The following is a 4701-nucleotide window of genomic DNA, read 5'->3' as shown; positions in this document are numbered from 1 at the left end:
AACAGGTGAGGACCCCGGGCGCGAGGCGCCCGCCGCGCGCACTGCCCGGCCCCGCCGCGCCCTCCGCCCCGGCCCGCCGCGGCTTCGCCCAGCGCTCCGGCTCCGCCCGGGCGCGGCGGGTGTGCCCTGCCCGGACCCCACCAGCCGTGGCGGGCGGCAGAGCTCAGCCCCGAGCGCATCTCAGCGGGAGGAAAAGTTTCTGGGCTGCAGCCCCGCCAGGAAATGCTCCGAGCCCCTCCCCCTTGGGCTCCTGGTTCACTCCTGAGCCCCACTTGTGTTCCCTGGCCGGCTACCCGCCTCTTTCAATCCTCGCCCCGATGTGGGAAGCCGCGGCTGGAGTTGGGCGATCCAGAATAGGTTCCCAGACAGAGCCAACTCCAGAGCCGGTTCGAATTCCGCACTTAGCTTTAGACCTGGGCGCCTTCCAGAAAGCAATGCTACTCCCTGAAAACCCAGCTCATTCTCTTAACTTACTCCAACGCCCAGGTCAGAGATCACAAGAGGTCAGCTGGGGCAGAAAGCTAAGTGGTTGGTGCCCTGATCCGTTCTGTTTAAAACGTGGCTTGTCCCTCTGGTGAGTGCTAGAACCCGAAGGCGGTTTTAGTGTTGTGGTGATTTGGGCAGACTTGGTTCCAGGCTTGATGCTTTCATGCACGGAGATAAAAATCTACCTGGGAATTTTTAAGATCCAAAGCAAAATGCAGAGGGGGGAAAAAAAAAACAAACATATTTAGGTTTAAATTTAGAAGGATATATTTGTAAAAAGGCGCGGGGGATGTGGGGGGTGGGGGGTGGTTTGGAGAAGGCCCAGTGGTGGATACTGAGATCCCCAGGTAATGACCGAGGACGTTAAATGAGTTAGAGCTCTGTTTTGAAGTACAGACTTGTCTAAATATCACTCACATCCAGAGTTCACTTATGTACCACACCCATCCCTTTCCTTAATGCAAGAGATTTCAAAATGAGATGTCATCGGATGGTTTCAGAGTCCCTGTGGAGGTTGGGTAGACCATAAATCGCCGTGGAAACTCAGTGCGAGCCCAGTTTAACTGTTTGCTCGTTATTCTGTGGTGCTAGGACCGAGAGAGGGCTTTCAGAAAGTAAAAAAGACACAAAATGGAGAGCTATTGGCTGAAATCACTGTGGTGAATTTCAACTGCAACTCCATGGCTGACGATTTTATATTAGGAAGGAAGTGGTTCTCCATTTCATGGCTAATTGTGCGTAATAAAAAGGCACTTGGAGATGGCTCCTCGGACACTGTCATTTTCAGCATTACCTTTATTTCGTCCATAACGTGGGCGGCCGGATCGATGGACGAGGAAATTTTGCCCTTAGAAAATTGTCCGCACATCTGTTGAAGATTTGAGAAGTGAAGGGACTTTGAGCAAAGTCACTGGCTCTTTGGCAAATGTAACCCCACAGTGTGCACCTTTTTGCCGCCTTCAGGTTCTTCGTGTTACTTTGGTCCTGAAGGGAAAGCCTAGGGGAATGCTTGGGCAGAAAAGCAAAAATCTTCCTCACCAATCTGTCCGGCAATCGATTTGGAGCTTGATTTCTACACCCTTGTGTGTCACAAAGACGCATTTACTGGCCAGAAACGGTTTTGGTCATTTAACGGCGGATCGACCAATGAGGGCTGGTGACCTTGCTGTATTCAGAGGGAACAGGGTAGTTTGGTGGGGTTGGTGGGCATGTGACCCTTGTGATATTTATTTCCCTCTCCCTTTTAATCCTTGAGCTCTCAAGTGAGGTTTGTGGCTGAAACGGATGAGTAACCTGCACTCTCGAGTACCAAAAGTGGATCTCGGTACCTACCTTCACCCGAACTGTATGGTAAATGCCAACGCGATGATATTAATACGCATGTGCATTGTTACTCATGGCAGGGTTAAAAACGGAACCTGAAGACTCGTTAGCCAGTGTGAATTTGAATCACGCGCCTTGTTCTGTTGTGAGAGACAGTCCCCCATTACCTTAAGCGAGAGAGTGCCCTGATGAATATGAAGCCCGCATGCCTTTTCCAACGTGCAGGGCCAAGGAAGGCTCCAGAGTTCGCTGCAGACAGATAATTAGAACAGACAGCAAAGGAAGAAATAGTGAATGACCTTGCTAATGGCTTATCTCTTGCACGGACTAGCCCTCCATGTGTGTGTAATGATGTGAAGTCAGAAGGTATCTTTCTACAACTGTGAGCTCACTACCAATAAAAGGTAGATAATGCCCCGTCTTCTTCCCCCAGCACATTCCTTTTCGATTTCAGTGGAAGATGGGGCTTATACGTTGTTTTGAACGTCTCAGGTTTCCGATTAGTATTTGTTCATCGGGTGTCCGTATTCGGTTAAGTTGAAATGCAAAAGATATATCGCGTGTCGGGTGGACAGTCTTGTGCTATGGGACCCTCAGGCTTTCTGCAGACCTCCCCAACCCACTCCTTTCTCCCCCAAAATGTAAGTAAGTGTGGCACAATCCAAGTGAAAAATGCAATCAGGGAAAATGTTTCTGTCGGGTCGTCGGTCACTGATCACAGCCAGCGAGCCAACGCCAAGCCCTAGCAGGCATGATGACACATTTGGCACCTGTCTTGAATAGTGAAAAGGACAGAACAAAGAGCCAGGGGAGTATAGTCTTCACTACTTCAGGCCCTAAACCAGTCAGCAGCAGGAAGCCTTTTCCTTTCAAAGTAATGGATGGAAGGCGGGGCTTACAGATGGAAGGCGGGGCTTACCTGGCGCACAGGTAACTGTTCACCCTGCTGCTTTCCTTGCCTCGGAGGCTGGGCTTTCTGGGTTTGTGGGCTGGGCTGCTTCTCTGCCCACAAGCTACCCAAGCCAGACAATACCTGTCCTCTGACGTGTCAGGAGTGGCCGGGCCTTTTGCCCACATATCTTCGGTTGGCTCCTCTGTAACTCTCCGGTCTTGACAGGCAAGGCCAAACAGGGTCATGCCCCACCACCCCCCTCACCTCTCACCCCTCAGCCCCCCTCCCCATGCCCAGACTCCAGCAGCTAACACATAAATGCAAGCTCCCCACTCCCCACTCTCTGCTTTTCTTTCTTTGTGACATTTCCTCAGGTATCCAGAAGGTTGTCTCTCCCCACAATTACAGCTTCAGCATTTCTGAGCAGCGTGCGTGTGTATCTGTGTTCTCCGTCTCCTCCTACCTACTTGCTGTCGCCGAAAGCCTAGCCCTGTGTTTCTCTTTGAAAATCACAGCGAAGACACTGGGCAGCTTTTCAAACCTGACAGTTGTTTAAGGGGAGTAAATTGGCTCAAGTTTTTCCGGGGGAAGCTTTGAGAAGACCCAGCAGCCGAGGCAGATAGAGGAGAGCGGGGAGGGGAGGGGTGGGAGAGAGAGAAGGAGCCAGGAAAGATGAAGAAGTCAGCTGGAAATGAGAACTGTCTGTTCTAAGAGGTTTTGAAGGCCAAGCTTCTTCCCACCGTGGCATCTATGGAACGAAAAATACAATCTCTTTATTCTCACCCCGTCCAGCCCCCCAGGCCTGTACCTCTTTTTCTCTTTTCCTGCTTATCTCGTGCTGGCCCCAGACCATTGGGATTGATTGGGGGCAGGCAGTGCAACTCGCAAAGGCAGATAAAAGTCCAGGTTCTTACTCCTGGAGGGCGACCATTTGCTTTTCTCCCAGAGTCAACAGGGCCTTGGCCCCCTGACCGATTCTTCCGCCAGCGATGCCAGGCTAAGAAAGGAAATGACCTCCTTTGGTTTGAAAACGGGCCTCAACCCGACCTGTGTGTGACTTCCATTTCTCTTTTCCAATTAGAGCTTTGCTTGACTGGTTTGGGAAGGGCTGTTGTTTTATAGCGATCCCCGCATCCCTGGACTTGTAGCTGGAAGAAACCTCTCCACTCTCCTCAGAGTCACATACTCCAAACCGATGGCGTCTGAGAGGACTAACCCAGGGCCATCTTCGGGTCCCTTCTCCCTCGTTCCAGAACCCAGTCTTCGCTGCCGTTTCTGCAGCAAAGACCTAAATCAGGGAGGCTCTCTGTTGTCCAGTCAAGGAGGACAGGCACTTCCTGTGTCCAGTTATATCAAAATGAAGTCCTTTGGCCAAGGACTAGAGGCTGTTTGTCAGCCGTTCCATTGTTCCCAGTCCCCAACACTCTCCTTTCACCGCACGAAGTTCTCATCAATCCTGGGAACTCAACTGGTTAACTGCATGCAAATCCCTCTTCCTGAAACATGAAACATACTTGGTCTGGCCCAGGGACTCCCTGTACACGTGCTAACTTAGGCCTCACGGTTTCCTTAGAAGTAGGCATGTGCTTGGAGGCGCCTGGGTGGCTCAGTCGGTTGAGCGTCCTACTTCGGCTCAGGTCATGATCTCACGGTCCCTGAGTTCAAGCCCCACATCAGTCTCTGTGCTGACTGCTCAGAGCCTGGAGCCTGCTTCGGATTCTGTGTCTCCCTCTCTCTCTGCCCCTCCCCTGCTCATGCTCTGTCTCTCTGTGTCTCAAAAATAAATAAAAACATTAAAAAAAAAAAAAAGAAAGAAATGAAGTAGGCATGTGCAGTAGGCAGAATTCCAAGGTGGCCCCATTAGATTCCCAGCCCTGGTGTAAACACGCCCTCTCCTCATTATTCTACCAAATGTTAATCTAGGTGCTGGTGTCGAGGAATTGTACAGATGTAATTAAGGTCCCAGATGAGTTGACCTTGGGATAGACCGATTATCCCGG

The sequence above is a fragment of the Panthera uncia genome, chromosome E1 (genome assembly GCF_023721935.1).
Source record: "Panthera uncia isolate 11264 chromosome E1, Puncia_PCG_1.0, whole genome shotgun sequence".
Lineage (NCBI taxonomy): Eukaryota > Metazoa > Chordata > Mammalia > Carnivora > Felidae > Panthera > Panthera uncia.
This window is presented reverse-complemented; position numbering follows the sequence as displayed.